The following is a 25153-nucleotide window of genomic DNA, read 5'->3' as shown; positions in this document are numbered from 1 at the left end:
AGGTGCTAACCCTTGGGAGATGCAGGAACTAATCTAACAAAACTGCTGGATCCAGAGCTCCTCCTTCATAATGCAGCTTGCCAATTCACCAATTCTTCCATCCAATCAGCTTTTTAGCATCTCGCTCTTAAATGAATAGACAACCACAGATCGCCAGATAATTAAAAGACTCTAATATAAAAGCTCAGATAGAGGGAATCAGGAGGGGAAGGGCGGGGGGGAAATGAACTCAGAGGAAACAAGGACAAAGACAATTCAGGGCATGAAAGAGAAGGACAAGGTCAGGAAAGAAAAATTTTTTTTTAAACTTTAGTTGATATCTTCAAAAAGATAGAGAAAAGATAGTGCACAAGTCAAACAAGAAATAGAGGCTATAAGAAAGAAACATTCAGGAACCAAAAAAGAACTCTTGGAATTAAAAACATGATAGTGGAAATTTAAAATTTAATGGAAGGATTGGAAGATAATGTTTAAGAAATACCCCAGAAAGCAGACAAAAAACACAAAAATATAGAATATTAGAGCGAAAGAATAAGAAACTGCATTGGTTCAGAAGATCAAACATTCAAATAATAGGTATCCCCCAAACAGAGGAAACAGAAAGAAATACATGATGAAAGAAACACAACAGAAACGTTCCACATCTGAGTGTCCAACAAAATTAATGAAAAACCCCACAGCTCCCAATCTCACACCATTTACAAAAATCAATTTCAGGTGTATTATATAACAAAATATGAGAAACAAAATGATTAAGCTTTAAGAATATAATATCTTCATGAGCTGGAGGTAGGGAAAGAATTCTAAAACAGAGCTCAAAAAGCCCTTAATCATGATGGGAAGAGCCCTGATACATTTGATTGCATTAAAATTAATAACTTGTGTTTATCAAAAGATATGATTAAAAGAGTAAAAAGACAAGACAGAAAGTGGAAGAATATATCTACAACATATATAACCTAAAACGGTTCCTATCAAGAATATAAAAGACACCCCTATTAATCAATATGATTAATAGGACAATCCAATAGAAAAAGGACCTGGACAGGCAATCCACGCAAATGGAAATCCAATGGTCAATGAGTACACGGAAAGATGCTCAACTTTATTTGCAAGCAGATATACAAATTAAAAACACAAGATAGGTGTGAGCCCTAACGTAAGCTATGAACTTTAGTTAATCATAATCATCATAATAATGTATCAATACTAGTTCATCAATTGTATCAAATATTCCACACCAATGCAAGATGTTACTAATAGGGGAAATCATGGAGGGGCAGAGAAAGAGTATATGGAAACTCTATACTTTCTCTTCAGTTTTTTTGTAAACCTAAAACTGCTCTAAGAAATAAAGTCTACTACTTAAACACACACACACACACACACACACACACACACCCCCCACATGATGAGATACCACCATACATGCATCACGTTAACAAAAAATATTAAAAGTTTGGCGATACCAAGTGTTGGCAAAGATGCAGAGCAATGAGAACTCTCGTACACTATTGGTGGAAGTGTAAATTGGTACAAATATTGTTGAAAACCACTTGGCATTATCTAATAAAGTTAAAGAGAGGACTTCCACATGACCTCTCCTAAGTATATACCAACAGAAATGCATATACAAATGTATGAGAGCACATGTATGAGAGTGTTTATGCAGGCATCTCTGGTAAAAACCCCAAACTGGAAAACCCCTAATGTCTATCAATATTAGTAATTCGAACAAAGGAATACCATGTTGCAATTAAAATGAAAGAACCACAGCTACATGCACCTATACAGATGAATCTCAGAAACCTAATAATAAGTGAAAGGAACAAGTCCCAAAGTAATATGAACAGTGGTATTCTATCCTCAAAAATTTTATAAAACTAAATTGTATTATTTAGAGACATACAAAAGCGAAGTCCACAATACATAGGACAGTGGTTATCAGGTTGGGGGGAAGGAAACGTAATCAAAGAGATCCAGCGCACAGGAAGTTGGGCTGGAGGCAGAGTGTCTTCTAAGATATTGGCAATGTTCTATTCCTTAATCTAGGTGGAGTTACATAGAAGAAAAAAAAGAAAAAAAGAGCAAAACACTTTGAAAATGTAACTAGCCCCTCTGGTTTTTTAACTTCTGGTCTCCAGATCAGTCATTCTCACAGCAGCCAAGTCAGAACATCAGTAAGCAAAGTTCTAGGGCAAGAAGGGACTAGCTCCTTCAAATACGTTCATAGAACTCTGTGAACTGTTCTATTCTCCCTCCGCCGTCATAAAGGGTCCTTCAGAGAGCTCTCTGGTTGAACCAACTTTGTAAAGTGAGGGTAGCTGGCAATGATGAGGGCACCAACAAGACTCTGACACCAACAAGACTTGGACAGTTAAAAGCAAAAGGATATGATCAACTCTAAGCAAAAGTTTTCTTAGTGATTTCAGGATTTATTACGCAAGTGGCAAGAAATTTAGGAACTGTCTTTAACCTGATTGGTGGCATTAAGATATTTGAAAGAAAAAATGTATATATAGAAAAAAAGAGTGGCATTGAGCATAGATAAATGGGCAAAAGGAATAAAATATTATAAATAAATAATATAAATAAGTAAATAACATAAAATACAAGAGAACAGGGACTGTGCATAGGTCCACTTTGATACTGTACTGGGAACTAGGGGTTATGATCAATCCATTACAATGAAAAAAGTGTTCTGAAACAAAAAAAAAAGTATAAATTACAGCCTGATCCACCTTCATGGAGCCCAGGGATTCAGAAAGAGCTGAGAAAGGCATGGTTCTAAGCTTACAACTCCCCTCTACCTGCTGGACAGGAAGTAAACTCCTTTTATGGTTGCAGCTGCATGTCAGGGAGGTTGAGCACTGAATCCTCAGGAAGTTCTGACACTTTGTGAGCCGGGGAGGGAGTGAAACTAAGGGAGAGGAGGCTTGCGCGCCTCTACCTCCAATCTGCGCTTTAGTTGAAGAATATCCACGCTCTGTGTCTGCTCAGAATTAATGTGTTCGGTCATGCGCCCTGTTGATAAACACTTTCCCCATGGGTCAAGGAAAATATCAAGCTTCTTTGGTTTTATTTATTTATTCTTAAAGAATACACGTAGAAACAGAAGAAGAATACAGAAGTTAACATATAGTATTATGGGGCTTCCCTGGTGGCGCAGTGGTTGAGAGTCCGCCTGCCGATGCGGGGGACGCGGGTTCGTGCCCCGGTCCGGGAGGATCCCACATGCCGCGGAGCGGCTGGGCCCGTGAGCCATGGCCGCTGAGCCTGCGCGTCCGGAGCCTGTGCTCCACAACGGGAGAGGCCACAACAGTGAGAGGCCCGCGTACCGCAAAAAAAAAAAAAAACAAAACAAACAAACAAAAAAAACATATAGTATTATGTTATAATACTATATGTTAACATATAGTATTAACATATAGTATTCATAGCAATAAGAAATGTATATTATTCTTATATCGAACTACAGTATGTTGCATTTTTTTGTATCAAATTTCTGAAAACTCTGGGACTTCCTTGGTGGTCCAGTGATAAAGAATCCGCCTTCCAATGCAGGGGACGCAGGTTGGATCCCTGGTCGGGGAACTAAGATCCCACATGCCACAGGGCACCTAAGCCCACGCTCCACAACTACTGAGCTTGCCCGCCTCGACGAGAGGGCCCGCGTGCCACAAACTACAGAGCCCACACACTCTGGAGCCAATGTGTCACGACTAGAGAAAGAAAACCCACAAGCCACAACTAGAGAGAAGCCCGTGTGCTGCAACTAGAGAGAAACCGAGCAGACCGCATGCTGTAATGAAAAGATCCTGCATGCCTCAACAAAGATCCCGTATGCCACAACTAAGACCCGACGCAGCCAAAAAAAAAAATAAGGAAAATAAATAAATTAAATAAATAAATATTTTTTTAAAATCTTCTGAAAACTCAAAGACCAGGTCTTTTCAGCGGAGGTAGAAAAGTATAAAGGTGAATAGGGGTAACTGAAAAGCACAGGGGGAAAATTCCACGTGGTGCAGGGAAAAGAGCACTGAATTAGGGTCTCAGGAACCAAGGTTCCTCTACATGCACACAGCTGGTTAGAGGCAGAATGGAGTTAAATTTGGATCTCCTGACTCCTAATCTAGCACACATCCTATTACATGCTATTGCTACCCTGTGTACAGCTACTGATTGAAGGATTAGCAGTGTGTAGACATCAGAAAGAAAAGACCCACCGACAGACGCATGGATAAAGAAGATGTGGTACATATATACAATGGAATATTACTCAGCCATAAAACGGAATGAAACTGGGTCATTTGCAGAGACATGGATGGACCTAGAGACTGTCATACAGAGTGAAGCAAGTCAGAAAGAGAAAAACCAATATTGTATATTAATGCATATATGTGGAATCTAGAAAAATGGTACAGATGAACCTGTTTGCAAGGCAGAAATAGAGACACAGACGTAGAGAACAAACGTATGGACACCAAGGGGGGAAAGGGGGGTGGGATGAATTGGGAGATTGGGGTTGACGTATATACACTAACTAATATGTATAAAATAGATAACTAATGAGAAACTGCTGTATAGCACAGGGAACTCCACTTCACTGCACAGTAGAAACTAACACAACATTGTAAAACAACTGTACCCCGATTTAAAAAAAAAAAAAAGAACAGAGAGAGAAAGAGAAAGAAAACCCAAAATGATTTCATTAAAAACATGTTTCTCTTAATTAAAGAAGACCTTTTTGGGACTTCCCTGGTGTCACAGTGGTTAAGAATCCGCCTGCCAATGCAGGGGACACGGGTACGAGCCCTGGTCCGGGAAGATCCCACATGCCACGGAGCAACGAAGCCTGTGCGCCACAACCACTGAGCCTGCGCTCTAGAGACCACGAGCCACAGCTACTGAGCCCATGTGCCACAGCTACTGAAGCCCGTGTGCCTAGAGCCTGTGCTCTGCAACAAAGGGAAGCTACCACAATGAGAAGCCTGCACACTGCAACAAGGAGTAGCCCCCACTTGCTGCAACTAGAGAAAGCCTGCACGCAGCAACGAAGACCCAACGCAGCCAAAGTAAATAAATTAATTAATTAAATAACTTTATTAAAAAAAAAAAGAAGAAGACCCTTTCTAGTAAGATATAAACTAACATTTTCCTATTGAGGTCAGAATTATATTTTATGTATGCATGTAAACTACATATTTATTTTTCCCAAATTGTAAATTATAAGGGCACACAGATTACATAAGATAAAGCTAAAAGTAAGTACAATTTTTATTTTATCTACTTCTGTACTATTTGAAAATTTAATAAGAAACAAGTACTACTGTTACACCCAGTAAAAATATAGTGATATTTCTAGTTCAATTGACTGAGATTAATTACATTAGCTATGAGCTCTCATTTACATACGACTGGCTGAAGTATGATTCCTGACAAGGGGAGTTGTTCCAGATACACAGTTACAGTTACGTGAACAAAACAATTTGTAAAACTATGTATGATCTACCACATTTTTATCAAATACACATAATACGTAAAATATCTACAAAACATCTGGAACATTGCATAAACTGGAACAAAGGAGAATGTTAATTCAGGTAAAATCAATCCACTTCCTATGGTGAAGGCCACAAAAGTTGGCCTTAAAATTTCTAGACATAACCAATAAAGGAAAACCCAGCCAGATACATGATTTGTAATGTCCATAAGGTAATGACAAAACAGCTGGACTAAAGCCAGACAATTTTTCCTAACAGTAATAATAGTGTGCTTACACAGTGCCTACCATATGCCTGGGCACCATTCGTTTAATCTTTTCTACAATGACCCAAGTGAGGGCTAAAACTGCTAGTGCCATTGTACAGATGGGGAAATGGAGGCACACAGAAATTAATGAATGACTCACCCAAGGTCACACAGGTGTTTGAACCCTGCCTGGAGTGCTGGCTCCAGAGTCCCCACAAATTCCATTTGAGGCTGGAATTCAGACAGAGCGACTTATAGCTGCTACAGTATCTCTCCTCAATCCCTCATAGGGAACACCGTGTGATGTAAGACTAACACCCTCAAGAGCATTCTTACAGCAGGCACCGTGCCACAGTTTGGAGGGCTTTTTAGATTGGACCATAAATGCACAGTTGGATGGAAGGCAGCACTATTTATTGGACCACCTCATTCCCCACCTTAAAACACTCCAATGGTTTCTCCATTGCCCTGAGAATACCACCTATCCTCCTTATAACATACAAGGCCTTGAAGGGCCATCTTCATACCTTCAAATGTCACCTCTTACCACTCTTCCCCTCAGTCATGCTGAAGCAGCTTCCCACGTCTTCTGTCTATTCTCTGAACATGCTAAACTCATGTCTGCCTCAGGGCCTTTGCACTTGCTCTTGCTTCCCTGGAATACCCCTCCACCCCCATGGTCTTTACAAAAATGGCTCTTTCTTGTCATTCAGACCTCAGGTCAAATGTCTCTTTCTAAGGGAGCCCTTCCCCACCATAACAATGCATGATACCCCCTGTCCCCACAACCTCTAAATTAGACTGTTTCAATTTCTTCATAGCACAGTTATCACTATCTGAAGCTGTCTCATTCATTAATTTGTTTACTGTTTGTCTTCACTACAAAACCATAAGCTCTATGAGGGAGGGAATCTTTTTTTTTTTTTAACATCTCTATTGGAGTATAATAGTTTTACAATGGTGTATTAGTTTCTGCTGTATAACAAAATGAATCAGCTATACATATACATATGTCCCCATATCTCTTCCCTCTTGCGTCTCCCTCCCTCCCACCCTCCCTATCCCACCCTTCTAGGTGGTCACAAAGCACCGGGGTGGCGGGGGGGAATCTTGCTTATCTTATTTACTGCTGGATTCTCAGCACCTAGAACATACCTAACATATAACAGGTCCTGAGTAAACAAACATTTATTGAAATTGAAAAATTAATTGAAGACAATGTGATCCTTACCGTGTTGCTTTTCATTTCAGTTATTTAGGCTGGCTACTCACACAGCCCAGATCCTCAACTGCTTGAAAGCCCTGCTTCAGTTAGGGCGGTGTAGGGAGTACACAGCCTGCACAACCACCATTTCATGCTGGAATTCGGGCCAGAGTGATGCCCCCAGAAATATTCCTGGTCCAGCTGCAAACTAGACGCCACTTGCATTCACCAGCTGGTGGGCAACGCTTCTGAGCAGAATTAAGTCACTTGCCCAGGAGTTTGCAGCATTTCAGAGCCTCACACTGGAGAGCTATCCAAAATGTGCCAAGTGCCTGGAGCGCTTGGGATTAGAGAAGCAAATAAACATCAGTCATCTCGGCCATACATCCGCCAGGCATCGATACAGTTGATACCACTCCCATAAGGAGTGTGCATTTAAGTTTCCAGCTGCCAAATCACACTGGCTGCCGCAGACTGAGACCAACACAACACTTGTAAGTGTTAATTTGGCAGAGGACAAAGAAGTCCCTGACTTCGTATCAACTAGGCCTCCATCTGTCCAAAGAAGCCAGCAGTCAGCTTTCTCTTATCCCTTCATCGATGATTGAAAAGATGAGAAGCAACAGTGATGGGCAAAGCTTGTAGGAAACACGTGCTCTACCCAAGATCAAAACCACAAGTGGAGGTCAGGTCAGGGGGTTCCTATTTGGTAATAAGGACCTTGTCAAAACAGACACGTGCTTAGTTCATTTCTCTCTGATGAACGTTCTCAAAAGCAGCCCCATGTCATTCAAAACAGCAGGCATGAAGGAGGATGAAGCCGCACTCTCTTTCTATAACAAATCTTAAAAAATGATAACCTATCAAATGATTTGTTTCTCACATAACTGACTTATACCTTTTTTTAATATTATTTTCCCTTGACATTAAATATACCTTACTAAAGTGGTAGGTCCTTGACTAGCCTCATTACATAAACATAACCTTGTTTTATTTGAGAAAGGTTTTAAAATAAGGTGGTCAAAATGTGCTTCAGCAAAAAGAAAACTCACCAACAATTAATGTAGTGCCACCCAATCCATGGTTGTTATCTCATTCCCACTTAGAATTCTAAAAGGTCCCTGTAAACGCCCATTAACCTGAGAAGAACCTCTCTTCATGGCTCTGTGCCTTCTCCAAGAGGAAGCACAGAGTGATTAAGTAGATGAAACATGAAGTGATTTCACACCCAGAGGGTAGACAGAGAAGGGCGCGTCCGGAAGTGCTTGGAGCATGCGCGTTTCTAAATGTGTGTAAAGAAGTAGAGACACGAACAGGTGAGTCATGGGCAGTGACCCGTAAAGGCCACGGGGCCATGTGGGCTGGAGGAGGTGTCACTGCAAAGTCACTGGAGAAGACAAGCCCCAGGTCAGATGGAAAGAGGCTTGCAGGGGAGTTTGCAATTGTCCTCATATGATTTGGACCACTAAGGCCTGTGCTGGGCCGGGGCTTCGGTGATGGAAGCGAACGGCAGCCCTTGGAAGAGGCTTTGGAGGGAAACGAGGCCACGTGCCCAAAGGGTGGAAAGGAGGGAGGAAGGCAACAGAAAGCCAAACCCCAAAGTCATTGACTGCTTCTTTTTTCAGAAGTTTGGGAGAAAACCGAGCACAAGAAATGTTGAGATGAAATGAACAAGGATGTCTTATCCAGATGTAGTGTGATTAAGAAGTGGAATCACTCTTGTGCCTCCCAGACACACAATCTGTCCTCAGTGTCACCTGTTTCCAGCTCTATGAGGCCCCAAATTTAGTCGTCGCATCTTACCACTGTTTCTTATATCCACACAAAACCAGCACAAGTCCTAACAGCTCAAGTTGGGACAATTCCAACAGTCTCTCTGACTTTGCTGCAAATTCTTGGCCCTCAGACTAGGCAGCCAGAATCATCTTGTCAGGAGAAAACAAACCAAAAATTAAAAAATCTCCCATAAGAGGTCACTGATAATTGATTAAAAGAGTCAATCACGTGTAAAGAGGCCCTTAACTAGTGCCTTTCCTTATCACCTGTCCCCTGGTTCATCACTCTCTCTATCCCTAAAAAAAAAACCCAAAAAACAAAAACATACTTTTAACCCACCCTTTTACCCTGTAGGTGATCAAATATAGTAACTGGAAAAAAAAAGCAATAAATTATATTACTGTAAACTGGACAAGCCTGATTTTCATAAAGGTAGTAGTAATTTGCTCCAGGAAAGGATCCCTTTCAACTCTTTCTGAATTGGTACATAATGCAATCTTTACTGCGTTTTAAGCTGACATAGGCACTTGCTATGAGCCATAAAGCTCTTTGGAAAATTATAAAATATATAATTTCACAGAACAGGAAGAAAGCAGCCTTCCCTTTCATTTGTAATCCACCCAGGTGACCAGTCAAAACCTTGCCGAGTAAACATACCTAAAAAGGAGATTTCTTTGTGTTAAAAATCAAAATGAGGGAGGAAGATGCGCTTGGGCACCAGAAAATCACATGCTGAGGCCTGGTTATGACAATGTCTGTAGTCTAATCCACTACCAAGAAGCTCTGTTTCTGCTTCACTGGGCAGAGGAATGTGTGGCAGCCGGGCCTCCAGCACTGGAGCATCTGTGGACGGCCTCCGCCCATGGACAGTGGCAATGCGACAGGGGCAGCATCAGGTCCAAAGTCAGCAAGTAGGGGGACTCACGTGAAGTCTTCACAGTCAAGGGCAAACGGGAGGTACTGTCAACCTCTGAATTCATACAGCTTGATTCTGAGTTTCAAGCTTTTTTTTTTTTTTTTTTTTGCAGTACGCGGGCCTCTCACTGTTGTGGCCTCTCCCGTTGCGGAGCACAGGCTCCGGACGCGCAGGCTCAGCGGCCATGGCTCACGGGCCCAGCCGCTCCGCGGCATGTGGGATCTTCCCGGACCGGGGCACAAACCCATGTCCCCTGCATCGGCAGGCAGACTCTCAACCACTGCGCCACCAGGGAAGCTCTCAAGCATTTTTAATTACACATATTATACATGCTTAATGTGGAAAAAGGAGAGAATAGAGCAAGAAGACAATAATAAAAATCAGCTACATCCTGCCAACTAATAGGCACTGTTTTTATTTGGAATAAATCCTTTGAGTTTTTTATATTATATATGTATGTAAATACATTTTTAAAAAACAAGACTGAGAATTCACACCCATTACCACGGCTATTATTGAAAACAAAAACAAAAAAGTTAGCAAGTGTTAGTAAGGATGTGGAGAAACTGGAATCCTTGTATATTGCTGGTGGGAATGTACAAGAGCGCAGCAACTATGGAAAACAGGATGATGGTTCCTCAAAAAATTAAAAATATATAGAATTACCATATGATCCAGCAATTCCACTTCTGGGTATATACCCAAAATAAATGAAAACAGGGACTTGAACAGATATTTGTACATCCACGTTCATAGCAGTATTATTCACAATAGCCAAAAGATAGAAGCAACCCAAGTGTCCAGATGAATGGATAAACAAAATGTGGCATATGTACACAGTGAAATACTATTCAGCCTTAAAGAGGAAATTCTGACCCATGGTACATGTCAAATGAACCTTGAAGACATTATATGAAGTGAGATAAGCCAGTTACAGAGGTACAAATACTGTGTGATTCCACTTATGTGAGGTACCTAGAGTGGTCAAATTCATAGAGACAAAATGAGAATAGTGGTTGCCAAGGGCTGGCGGAGGGAGAATGGGGAGTTATTGTTTAATGGGTATGGAGTTTCAGTTTGAGATGATAAAAAACGTTCTGGAGGGACTTCCCTGGTGGCGCAGTGGTTAAGAGTCCACCTGTCAATGCAGGGCACACAGGTTCGAGCCCTGGTCCGGGCAGATCCCACATGCCATGGAGCAACTAAGCCCGTGTGCCACAACTACTGAGCCCGCATGCCACAACTACTGAAGCCCGCATGCCTAGAGCCCGTGCTCTGCAATAAGAGAAGCCACGGCGGCGAGAAGCCCACGCACCGCAACGAAGACCCAATGCAGCCAAAAATAAATTAGTTAATTAATAAAAAAAATGTCCTGGAGATAGATGGCGATGATAGTTGCACAACAGTGTGAATGTACTTTAATGTCACAGAACTATACTCTTCTTTGTTTACTGAAGTATAGTCGATTTACAAAGTTGTGCTAGTTTTGGGTGTACAGCAAAGTGATTCAGTTTTACACACACACACACACACACACATATATACATATATATATTCTTTTTCAGAGTCTTTAGAACTACACTCTTAAAAATGGCTAAAATGGTAAATTTTACATTTTGTATTTTTTACCAAAATTAAGAAAAAAACACCATGATGATCCTATCTGTAATTTGCTGTTTTCGCTTCATTTGATACCATGGCTGTTAATAAAGGTACTCTGTCTGATCATTGAGACATGATTGCAAAGTATTTTACTGTATGAATGTACCATAATTGAGTTCACCAATCCTCTACTGTTTGACAGTTAGGCTGCCTCTGATTTTTCTCTCCCCAAAAGACGCTGTATGATTCAATCATGTGACATATCAGGTCACACTACATTCCTGATGATCTTTCTTTTGGACTCATTAAGCTCATTCACAAATATTCTGAAAATCTTGCACTTCAGTCAGCAAAATTTCCACATCATTAAAAAATATTTATTAACTACTTGACCCTGTAATATATTAATAATTAATAACAAAGATAATGATTAATACTTAATTTTAAATATTTATTCAGTACTTGTACACTTTTTTTTTTTTGGCCGCATTGCACGGCACACAGGATCTTAGTTCCCCGACCAGGGATTGAACCCATGGCCCCTGCAGTGGAAGTGTGGAGTCCTAACCACTGGACCCCCAGGGAAGTCCCAGTACTTTTACACTTTCAAACTTACTACGGAGGACAAAAGTTAGAAATGTTACTAACTGAACATGACACCATGGGCAAGACTCAAAATACTTAACAAGAGGTGGATAAAGGTGCCAATCACTCAGAGGAGAGGCCAGCTGAACAATCGGTCAGCCAGACCAGTTAACCCTGATTAACCCCAAAGAAACCATTTAACCAGGAGTATGGAGTAATACGGGAGTTCTAAAGCAAAAGTTTCTGAACAGACCCTATCTTTTGTTGGTCGCCCAAAGGAGAAAGAGCATAATTGGGAAAAGAGGAGCCAGACTCTGGATTGGTAAAGTTCAAAACCCCTATGGGACCTGGAAGTGGACCCAGAGGTTCTGTCGGATAAACTGGTCTAGAGCCTAGGAGAGAGATCTGGTGTGCAGATCAAATATACACTTGGAGGTCAGAGCACACAGTTAATCACAAAGACCTTTAAAAGCAGGACTTTCAGACTCTGTGGGTGTCCCCTGTTAATGGCAGAGTCAATTCAGCACGTCTGGAGGGAGCCTGAGATTCACATTTCCGATAAGCTGCTGAGTGAGGCCTATGCTGGTCCCCAGACTACGAAATGAGAAACAAGGTGTCCTGAGGGTGGGTAGAAAAGGAGAGAGAGGGGGACTTCGAAGAACCCTGATCTTTAGGAGAGGAGGCTGCAACGAAATTGAGAAAGGTAAAAAGAAGTCCAAGAGAGCCTGGGGTCACTGAGGTCAAAGAAGAAAGGAACAATACTGCAGCCCTGCTGAAGAGGTACTGAGCCTGTTGTAGTCCACTCGGGTTGTCACAACAAAATACCACAGACTGGGTGGCTGAAACAGCAAACATTTATTCTCCCACAGTTCTGGAGTCTGGAAGTCCAAGATCAGGGTGCCAGGCTGCTCGGTTTCTGGTGAGAGCTCTCTGCCTGGCTTGCAGAGAGCTGCCTTCTTGCTATGCGCTCACATGGCCTCTCCTTGGTGTGTATATGGAGAGAGAGGTATTTCTCTCTCTTCTTCTTCTTAAAAGGAAACTAATCCTGTCACGGGGTTCCACCCTCATGACCTCATCTAAACCTAATACCTCCCAAAGGCCCTACCTTCTATTTTTTTTTTAATTAATTAATTTATTTATTTATTTTTGGCTGCGTTGGGTCTTCGTTGCCGTGAGCGGGCTTTCTCTAGTTGCAGCGAGCGGGGGCAACTCTTTGTTGTGGTGCGCGGCTTCTCATTGTTGTGGTTTCTCTTGTTGCAGAGCATGAGCTCTAGGCGTGCGGGCTTCAGTAGTTGTGGCATGTGGGCTCAGTAGTTGTGGCTCGCGGGCTTAGTTGCTCCACAGCGTGTGGGATCTTCCCGGACCAGGGCTCAAACCTGTGTCCCCTGCATTGGCAGGCGGATTCTTAACAACTGTGCCACCAGGGAAGTCCCGGCCCTACCTTCTAATACTATCACATTGGGGGTTAGGGCTTCAACATATGAATTGGGGGGGGCACACAAACATTGCATCCCTAAAAGTGCCCACTGGGGCCTCCCTGGTGGCGCAGTGGTTGAGAGTCCTCCTGCCAATGCAGGGGACACGGGTTCATGCCTTGGTCTGGGAAGATCCCACATGCCGTGGAGTGGCTGGGCCTGTGAGCCATGGTCGCTGAGCCTGCGCATCTGGAGCCTGTGCTCCGCAATGGGAGAGGCCACAACAGTGAGAGGCCCGCATACCGCTAAAAAACAAAACAACAACAAAAAAAGTGCCCCCTGGACTTTGTGTAAATGTAAAGATACCCAGTAGGTGTTTGGCAGCAACCTCATTGGATGATGTGATTACTTGAGGCACAGATTCATTATGACAACCCAAGACCACTGCTGTAATACTCATGACCTGTCAGCACTCTCAGGCTCCCCCAGGTTGAGAACGCTGAGCCCCTGGCTTGGCAGAATTGCTGTGTCCCGGCTCAGTGCAGCACCCTCGACATAGAGGAGAAGGCTGGAGCTCCTGGGTGCACATGCCAGGAAGCTCCTGAAACAGGAGTCTAGGCCACAAACGTTCACATCTCTAATACCTATTAATTTGCTAAAAACAGTCCCCCTGGGCACTACAGACTTAACAGAACAGTCAGAGTCAGAAGGCTCGAATCCCTGCCGGCAGCCTGCATTTTCTCTCTCTGAAACTATCAATTTTGCTTTACTTTACAGGCCCAGCAGAAGTTCTATTTGTGGAAATTGAAAATAAGTGCAGTCACAAATGCTTCTTATCCCCATATTCCCACAAGAAGCTCAAAGAAAAGGCACATGGTTTCCCAGGTCCAAGCTCCCAGGCTTGTTATTCTAGTGACCTCATCACTCACTCTGCAGAAAGCCCTGCAGAAAACCAGGCCTGCAAGAGCCCTGCTCCCCATAGAATGGCTTCCTGGGGGAGTTCCCAGCTCAGCTCACAGCTCTCTGGCCCCGGCCATGGGATCCACCGACTAGGGCGGTCATAAACTGCACTCAGCCATCATTAGTTAACCTCGGAAAGTCATCACAATCGATACGATGAGAGATGGGATTTTCCACAATGCTTTACTTTCAATTAAAATTAAAATTAAATAAACCAGGTGCTGCCTTGTAGAGCCAATAATATTTTATAATTGTGGTTATTTGGCAAATTAAGGCAAAAGACCAAGCAGAATGCCAAAATGAAGCTACTTTGACTTATAATTACAACGATCTCGCTTATCCAGACATATTAGCTAGCTATGTGACAAAGGGCTAAAAGCTAACAAAATTGAAATCTGTGCAATTTATTCACAGGAACACATCCATGCATCTGATTCATTTATTTATACTCTAGAGATAATTCTAACTGGCCTCATTATTTGTTTTTCAAGGCAGCAACAAATTAGAATGTAAACTCCAGGGCAGGGATTTTTGTCTGTTTTGTTCACTGATATATCCCTGACACCAAGAACAGAATTCAAGTATCTGATGGATGGTGAGAGAATGAACCTTTACATGTTCTCCTCAATTTTACAGCCCAGACCCACCCTATTATGTCACAACTCAGCTACTTCACACTTGAGCCCCAAAGACCTTTGATTTTGCAACCCCTGGTTTAAGTGCTATGACAGACCATTGGCTTGTAAATGGATATTCTAAGCAACTGATACAATTTCTTGTATGAATAAAAATATTCCCTCTGTGATCTTGTTTCCACTGGTTATTTGCTTAGCACCTTGTTTTTACCAAAACAAGTGTCCACCTTGTTTCCTACCAGATCGTAAACTCCTTCACTCTAGTTATTGAGGCAAATTGGTTGAATTGAGCTGGAAAGGGAAATTTTAGCTCAGTGCCTATCCTTCACCATTTGAAGGCTCTCCAAACTGAACTCCACCTGGAGAGGAATAGAGTCTTGTAAAAAACTGATAAACAGAAACCTCAATTAAAGAGTCAGGAGACCAGAAAGGGGAGCACTTATGCCCTGTGATGGTAACAGAGCTCAACAGCAAGAAGGAAGACTCCTTTCCTAGCAACAGCTCAGCCAGTGAAAGGCCATGGACTCTGTTTACTAGAACCCTGCCAACTTCCTTTTCCCCTCTATAAAAGAGTTCTCCTTCCCTGGCTGTGAAGGGACTTGCACGTGGCTCACCATGGTTGCAGACCGCAAACTGCAATTCTCTGCTGATCCTGGATAAACCCATCTTTGCTAGAGAAATATCTGGCAGTCTATTTGTTTTAGGTCAACAGTGTGGGTAATTGTTTTTAATCCCCTCATTACCCGGCATATCATAGGAACTAAGTGGCATTGTAATTTCCCATTTGAAACACAGCACTTTTTTGGATTAACATTCTGTTCAAGTTTCAACAGTTCTGTGGCCAATGTGATACTTCCAATAATGGCCAGGAATCCACTAAATCCATGACAGGCCAACAGTTCTTGCTGAGGCCTAATTCAAGAAAAATTCCAATGTTTAAGAGCCATGTTCTTTTTTTTTCTAATTCAAAATGAAAATAGCTTATTGAGTTCTATTGGGAGAATGGGGAGATTAGAAATGTACATTCTCATAACCTAGAACACCAACTTTATTGAACAGAAGACTCTCACGTCCCTGTCTGAGCGTCTCTAAGAAATAACCCTGCAGAGGTAGTTGGGCAGTTTTCTGATCTTTCATATTTATACAGAACTCTACCATTCACAAAGTGAGTTATTAGGCATTACGCATTCCCCAAACCACTCCTCAAGGGATTGATTACCACATTCCCACAACCCTAAAATAACAGAAATTGTAAGTTACCTCATGGACTTAAAAACAACTTTTCAGGAAAAAGGAAAAATTAAGAAACTCCAGGATTAAATATTTGCATCTACTGCCGATCACATGTTATTTCAGAAACATTAAAATGAGAAGGAAAAATAGTGTACCTTAGACTCGGGGAAACTGAGACTAGAATCTTCTGATCTTCCAGTGACTTGCCCAAAGTCACTCGATGATTTGCCTACAGGACCAGAGCTAGTGCATCTTCATTTCTTTCATGCAACAGTAGCTGAGCACCAATACATGCAAGTGCTGGAAAAACAGAGATGAGCAGAGGCAGCCCGGGCCGTCCTCCCCACCTCTTACTGTCAGGGGCTCTGCTCTCTGCTTGGGCAAGGCAGGACAGAGCAGCACAGATAGCTCTCCTTTCTCAGAAGAGTTGGCTGCCAGGACACTCCAGTGCTGCTAAACCCGGGAGTATCTTGGTTCCCAGAGGCCAGCCCTCCAGCAGCCTCACCCAGGTAGGTCCCGGAGAGGACAATGCGTTTCTGAGCCCCACGTCTGCCCTCTCAGCAGTTCTGTCTGTCTGGAGACAGGCATGCCTGGCTCCTTTAGGTGATTTGTACACGCAGAGAAGGTGGCCAGGAAGCACACACACCAAACTGTTCGCAGTGTAAACCTGGAGCGTGGGAGAAGAGGGGGTGCAGTGGGGAAGCACTATGCCCTTTATTTCCTACTGTAAAGTCTAAACTATTTCAGAGGTGATTTTGAAAATGCAGATCTGGAAAAAGAAACCAAGAAAAGCAAATCTAAAGTGTGCAATTTGGACATACAAAGGTTTGGGTTGAAATCCAGGCTCTCCCATTGACTTGCTGTGTAACCATGTCTCCCCTGTCTACCCACTTCACAGCGTTGTTCCAAACGATTTAGTTGCTGCCACTGGACTCTCTCCCCGTCCCCACATCCACAGTCCTGGTCACACTGTGTAGTCAGTCTGTTAATGGGTTCTTCCAGGGCAGGGGTGGTCCCACTCTTTGCTTTTTCCTAATATCATACATGACACATTAGTGTTTAAAATTACCTGGGGAAACATATAGGCAGAGAACACGATTTATATCATATACGCTCTACTCGCAACTATGACTTTTAAAAATCTGTTTAAGAATAGTGGCAGTTCCTTCCTCTGACTTTCTGTTGCTACATAGCTTCATTCATCAATGTATCTTGCGGGCGGTGGCAAGACCTGGGGAGAAGTATTTTAGGAATTGTTGAAAGAATTACACTGGGTCATATGAAGGAGTCTCTCTACTTCCTCCTCAAAACCGATAACAAATACTCCACGTTCACATTGCATCAACAAAAAAACAGTATCTCTCACTTCATCTTTCCCATCAATTTACTCACAGAATGTCTAAGCGTATAGCAGAGGGCCCAGCATGAGGGCCAGAACCATGAATAAAAAGCAGATGTGTCTGAAAAACAGGCCTTCAGGGAGTCGATCTGCAAGTAGATCAAGAGGCCTCATGAGCCGTAACTCACACTAAGGGGAGAACGAAGCAAGATGCACAAGTTGAGTTTCTCCCCTGGACTTGACAACTAACGGGGAAGAATTGACGTAGGCTGGATTTCCTCAAAATCCAGTATAGGTTAAGCAATTCAAACACTATTTGTATCATAATTGCAAAGGGGGCCTGGGAAAAGGTAAGTTATGTGGTATCAGGCAGAACAGTTCTGATTTTCCGGAAATATTTTATGATCCCAGGCATATAAAGCAGCAGAATGAAAAGACACATAATCCCCAAAAACATTACAAGTGTGGCACCTTCACCACTCAAAAGCCTTCCATGAACTGATCAGGCAACTCATACAAAAATTTCAAACTCTCACCCAGCTATTCTCCTTCAAAGAAACTACCATAACGATATAAACCAAAATACAGAAAAAGTTCACTCCACAATGATGTTCAAAGCAGGGCAACGTGCGACATCAAAAAAATGATGCCCCACACTTACTGACTTCATTTCCTGATAGGTCTCTGGACCACAAAGCCTCAATACAACACAAATTCAGCCTTGACCTCTTCATGAGGTTCAGATGGCACAAAATATACAAGAACCTGAGAAACATTTGTAAATCCCTTTACTATTTCAAAAGCATAAATATGCAAAAAGCTTATATCTGGAGAAAGAAAGGAACGGTGGAAAGAAAAGCATCACGTGTTCTAAAAGGACACATACACACAAGTGTTTTGCAAATCTCCAGACCGTGCCCTGAACTAGTGAGCTAAAGACAATCAGTGGCAGATAACAGAGAAATTGTCAGGGGCCTCACCGCCAGCTGCCACTACTCAGTCACAAAGCCCGAGGAAAGGGCAGTGACCCGACCCTTGCCAATGACTTGAGGAAAAGTCTTTAGGGAGATCCTGGGAAAGGTTTCCTCATTACTGAGGAGATACGAAGACACAGCTTCTCCCCTTCCACTGGATGTCTCCTACCTCGATATGACCCTTCAAACTATTACCCATCTTGGGACCATGAGGGGAGTCAGGCTGAGAACGAAACCAACACAGGGCAGGATCGAAACCAAAAGAATCACAAAGAAACAAACTCAGAGCCAGACATTCTGCTCCTGGACTTTCTACGACACAAAGGAATTCTTTTCCTTACTAGTAAAGTCAGCCCAGGTTAGAGTTTCTGTTCCTTACACCCCAAAACATCCTACCTGATACATTATCTACATGTGCCACTTCTGTATCAGACCCAGCTCACAAATTATTTTGCCCTATGCGGTAGCTCCACAACTTCACATGTGGGGATTTCTAAGCTTCCATCAGATGTACTTTTGATTTCCTGAAATCCTAAATGGGCAGAAGAAAAAGGGAGACAGAGGTATGCACAGCTGTACAAAGGGAACACATACGGCTGGTTCCCATCACACGGCTAATTATAGAAACAGAGACCACCACAGTGAGTCCCACTGAAGAGTCTCACTGAAGCTTCTGGCCCCTCTCCCATGACCCCCACCCCCATATATCACAACAAAGCTCGACATCTGGAAGCCCGATGATCTTCAGCTGCCTCTCTCTGCCCAGAGACTGTTGTACTGCACACGACCAGGAGAAAAAAAGAGGAGGGAGAAGGAAGGGGAAGAGGAGATGTCATCAGAGCAAGTAGTCTTTTCTTTCCAGGGTGATAATGGCAATTTTCGAAAACACCCAAAATTGCTTGTGAAATGTACTGTCTTGTCAATTAACACTTCAAATCCTTTTTTCAAAAATTACAGTGCAGAATAGAAGCTATTCAACTGTTCTTTGACAATGTTCTACTGAGACCACTGAGTGATTTTTATTGCATGCCAGGTATCAGCTAACCTTCTGTATCTTTCCCTAAAACCATAACACACTTGAGTTGCAGCTTTCTAAAGTCTAGACCAGACCGTGGGGCTTCTTGGAACCATCCTCCCAGGAGAAGCAGGGTCTCGCCAACATCTACCCAACATCTCTGCGGATCTCAGCCTTGACCTTGACCTCGTGAGATTTACCTCCAGTCCACTTGAGTCATGTCCTCCCAAAGCCACACCATCAACCTACCATCACCTGTGCCTGCCCTCATTTCTGAAATGCAGCGTTGTTGTGAGAATTAAGTATCCCTCTCTAACCCCAACTTTCCAACCTCCCCAAGTCTCCAGCTCCTCAACTTCTTTTTTTTTTTAACATCTTTATTGGGGTCTAATTGCTTTACAATGGTGTTAGTTTCTGCTTTATAACAAAGTGAATCACTTATACATATACATATGTTCCCATATCTCTTCCCTCTTGCATCTCCCTCCCTCCCACCCTCCCTATCCCACCCCTCCAGACGGTCACAAAGCACCAAGCTGATCTCCCTGCACCTGGTTTTCAACCTCCTTGAACCCTCAGGCCCCTGGTTCCTCCATTTTCTCCCATTCCATCAGCCTGTCCTGCTCTCGTATCCTTCTCCTTCGAGGCTAGAGCTCATGATCCATCACATCAATTGCTCTCTTCCTGGCATCCCCAATCCTTCCAAGCCACCAGTCCCCAATTCCACATCAATCCAAATATCCAAACGTTTCCACTCCTATAAACGGTAAGGCAAGTTCTGCTAGAGCAAATCTTTCAACCCTGCAGATTAATGGCGCGACACATCATGATTTCTAACACAGGCTAAGTGCGTGGAGTGACTCAGCATCAATGTGTTGTACCAATTCCATACACACGTTGGTTCCTGGTTCTGCCTCTTAGTAGCTGTACAACCTCAGGCAAGTTGCTTAACCTCTGTGTTTTAGTTGTCTCATTTGTAAAGTTAGGATAATAATTCCATCTTTACAGAGCTGTTGCAAGAAGTTAGTGAGTAAATATATGTAATTTTAACAATGCTTAGAACATAAAAAGTGTCCAAAACTATTGGTGCCAGTTACTATTTTAGAGAGAATTGGGGCCGCTGGATAGGATTTCCCTCTATTTCCGTTCTTTCAGTTATTCTTCCAGTTTATTCACATCCACGTGCATCCTTATTTCTTTTCTGCCTTTCTCAAAGAAAGATGTGTCCATTTATATTTAATTTTTCTTGTTAATATCCCCCTCCTCTTTTCTATATTTTGAACCTAGACATTTACACTGGGTCTTCTTTAGCCTATAACTTTACTCAAGTGTCTCTCATCTTGAAGCAGAAAGGAAGAACAGGAGAAAGGAAAGAAGGGGACATAAGGAGAGAGAAGGGGCAAAAGCTACCCTTCAGCCTTGCCACCCTTTCCAACTACCACCAATTACTTTCTTCCCTTCACACTCCCAGCCTCTTAAGAACCTGTCTCCTCACCCCGTCCTCATTCCCACCACCATGGAATGGAATTTGCCACCTGCCCCCATACACACCACGCAAGCTATTTTTGACATTATCACCAATGGCTCCTAATTGCCAGTGGTAGCTCTGCAACCTTAATTAACTGACCTCTCTGTAGCATCTGGCACTGCTGACTTCTCTCTCATTCCTGAACTATTTCTCCCCTGAATTTCCATGACAGGAGTCTCTCCTGTTGAGCCTTCCTCCCCTGAGACCTGTGCTTCTTACTTCTTTGGCTAGATCCTTCTTCCTCGGACCACTCATTAGATATTGCGTCATTTATTCATTCATTCAACACATGTACTGAACACTTACCGAAGGGCAGGTACCATGACAGCTGCTGGAACCAGCTAAGCAGGGGCAGCTGAAACACAACTCCAGAGGTCATTACTACTCATGGTGAGACACAACGACTCAGACATGTGAGTGGTCTTTTCTGAAGTCGTGTGTGGCAGTGACACGACTTGGGCCCTGCCCTCACACTTGGTATAGTGAAAAAGAACATGTAACTAGACAATCAGAGGACAAAAAGAAAGGTACAGTGACCGCGGTAGAATGTGAACACACCCTAGTTACGCTCCACAATTTTTTGATCCATTTCACACTTCACTCTTCACACACTCCCCAGGTAATTACATCCCATCATGTGATTTTAACTGAACCTAGTAGCCGATGATGCCCAAATCTTGTATTATTTGCACAGAATATCATATTGCCAACCAAACGTCTCTACCACATGCCCTAGAGGGCACCAAGGCACCAAAAATATAAATAAAGCACAAGTCTTACCATGAGGCATTAATCATTTCCCATCTGTACCACTTCAGCAGACCCCCTGGTTTATCACCCTCTTGGACTTTTCTTCAAGCCCCATTAAGAGTTAGCTGTTTGAAACACAAGTTAATTTTATCACCAAACCCCCAGTCCTACCTAAATCCCCTGTGTAAAAGCTTTCAAGGATTACTCTCAGTGGCCAAAGCAAAATTGAAACTCCTTCTACCTTAGTGTGATACACAAGACCCTAAATGATCTAGCTCCTGCCTGCTCTTCTGTCATCTACACAGCCACATACGTACCCTGCACGTCAGCCACCCCAAACTACCCTGAAAAACCATGTGGTTCCTTCAATCCACAGTGTCCTTTCCCACCTCATTCCCTTTGTACCTATTGTTCCTGCCGCCTAGAACGCCCTTCCTCTGGTTGTTCACCTCATGAATTTCTACATTTAATTGCTTGACCCATCTAGGCAGAGGTAAGTACCTCTGGCTCTAAGCTCCCATAGAAAGCAGTCACTAGTGGGACTTATCACAGTGCAGTGATTCTTTGTTGATACACCTGTCTCCCCTAGGATAGCGTAAGCCTTTGAGTAAGGACCCTGCCTCTTCTCTGTGGGCCTTCAGCATCCGGGGCAGCAGCTAGCACGTGCTGGGTACTCAGCCTGGTGAAGAGGTAAACTCACTGAGTTATTTTAACATTGTTTAATCACAGTATCTTTTAATTAGGGACTTTAAAGGTAATTAATTCTCTTTCATCAAATGTCTCTTCCCCAGAAGAGACTATTTAAGATTATTAAAACTATAAAAGGCTAAACTGCAATTTTACCTTAATATACAGTAACCTGTCTTTGGAACCAATTAGGTATACTATTATGTGAGAATTTATAAAGAAAGCAGAATGTTCCAGGACACTTCTGAGATGTCAATTTGGGGGATCAAATGACTCAATGTCATTTGAAATTTTAGTTAGACCTTCATTTCTAATAAAATTAGAATATATGGGACTTCCCTGGTGGTCTAGTGGTTAAGACTCTGCGCTCCCAATGCAGGGGGCCTGGGTTCGATCCCTGGTCAGGGAACTAGATCCCACATGCCGCAACTAAAGATCCCTCATGCCACAACTAAAGATCTCGCATGCTGCAACGAAGATCCCATGTGCCACAACTAAGATGTGGTGCAGCCAAATAAATATTTTTTTAAAAATTAGAATATACGGTTGGCTACATTTTATTTTATTTGAATGTGGAAGATTATCAAAGAAGTCAACCTAAAGAAGTAAAAAGGAATAACCCATAGTAGAAGATAATGTAAAAAGAATATATACATTTATATGAATATGTATAACTGAATCACTTTGCTGTACATCTGAAACTAATACAAAATTGTAAATCAACTATATTTCAAGAAAAAAATTTTAAAAAGAAGAGGAAAATGTGTGGGGCTTAATTTTTGATACAATGACCAGTCCCTTTATCATTGGAACACCCTTACTATTAAGTAAAATATTTTTGACAGTATCTTATTTATATCCATTTATGTATTCTTTACCCACGTACTTTGACTTTTTCTAAGAATGTTTATGAATTTTTTAATTAAGTCTTCACTGTTGCCTGGTGAGCCTTGTAACTGAAGTTGCCAAACAGCTAGCAAGCATGGAGGGCAGGGTCTGTGTCACTGAAACGAAATGAAGCTTGGACCCAGGTGGAATGGACCTTACCCCTGGGTTCATTGGGATTACAACCAGAACCTGGCAGTCACTGCTCTGATTACAAAAGAGAGAACAGAGACATGGGGGAGATATCTGGCTTTTAAAAGTCAAGAAACCACAATACTTCTTAAATCATTTTATGCCAAAAATACCACAATGGCTGTCTACACTGCCAAATCCACTAGCTAACCACTCAAGTTTATCTTCTCATTCTGCACCTCAATACGTGTATGGAAGAAGCCCTATAGTTCTGAGCAGGATATAGGATTTTTGAAGAGTGGGAGAACTTCCTTGGCTGGTTCCCACAGCCTGTGCTCTGACCCTACCAGGCTACCTCCCCCACCCACACATACACTCGTGTTCCAACTCTTCCAACAGTTATGCACGAGCATATGTGGGGAAACAGCAAATTAAAATAGAAAAAGGAAACATCACTGACCAATATGTATTGGGTTAACGTGAGTACAGAAGAGTGTACCTGACCTAGCACAGCTACTCCTCGGCATTTTATCTTTGACCTGTTACACTCTCTATAAACACTCCCCATGGGTAATTACACTTACACACACACACACACACACACACACACACACACACACACACACACACACACAACTTAAACTGAGTCTCTATGCTGATGACTCCCAATCTATATTTCTTGCCCAGAATATCTAACTGCTCATTTGGCTCTCTCTCCCCACAAGCATGAAGGATATAAAGTTAATAAGACTCCAAGTCTTCCCATGCTTTTTTCAACACAGATGCACAGTAGCAGCTAGAAATAATTAGGAGCGACCAGAACCACATAAACCAAATTTGGCAGGGAAGGAAAAGCAGAAACTTAGAAACATGTGACCTAGGTATTTACAAACTTGTTTTTGCCAAGAAATCCTTTGTTCAAATAAAATCTTGCTTGGAAACCCAAAATGTGAAATCAAGAATAGCCCACCTGCTCGGGTTGCAGAAAAAACCACCGAAAGGAACCCTAAGCTGGACGCTGGACTCTTCCTGCCCACATTGTCCCCATGCCCTGGAACAGCCCCCGAGGCTCCTTGAAACTCTCAGAAATCTGCAAAACATAGTTCAAAAACTACTGGTCAAGATCCATGAAGGTGCTATTTTCAATACAAAAATTAACAGCGTAAGCACAGTTTGGGAAAGCTAACTGGTAACCAGGCATGAGAATTTCCATGAGTATTAACAGATGCACACTATATATAAAAGAGATAACCAACAAGGACCTACAGTACAGCACAGGGAACTATACTCACTATTTTGTAATAACCTATAAGGGAAAAGAATCTGAAAAAGAATGTGTGTGTGTGTGTGTGTGTGTGTGTGTGTGTGTGTATGTATGTATATATATATATAACTGAATCACTTTGCTGATTCAACAACACAACATTGTAAATTAACTATACTTCAATAATAAATAAATGAATACATAAATAAATAAAAGAACAAATGTCACTAAAAATAAAGTTGGTTCTGAGTAGCGAGAGCTAGATCAGTCTTTTTCAGGCCCTATGTCAACCACTTCACCACATTTTCTCAAAGACAGTAAATCCCAATGACAAGGAAAACCCTAAAATTAGTCATATTTTGTTTAAGTCACACAAGGCCAAGTTTAAATTGCTATCTTTCTTATACTAGCTTTCTTATCTAAACTCCTATATTTTCGAAATCAATTTGGTACAATTAAAAGGAAAAGTATCCTTTTAATTAAGGATTTAAGAGGCAAATTT

The 25153-nt window shown here is 42.3% G+C and overlaps 1 pseudogene; it reads right to left on the bottom strand.

The window, feature by feature from the left end:
- The window catches only part of LOC132439814 (SNW domain-containing protein 1 pseudogene), a 65478-nt pseudogene that overhangs the window by 32395 nt on the left and 7930 nt on the right, over positions 1 to 25153 (bottom strand).

This window comes from Delphinus delphis, chromosome 16 (assembly GCF_949987515.2).
Source record: "Delphinus delphis chromosome 16, mDelDel1.2, whole genome shotgun sequence".
NCBI classification, from domain to species: Eukaryota; Metazoa; Chordata; class Mammalia; order Artiodactyla; family Delphinidae; genus Delphinus; species Delphinus delphis.
Note: the sequence above shows the minus strand (reverse complement) of the source record. Positions and strands in the feature narration are given on the sequence as shown.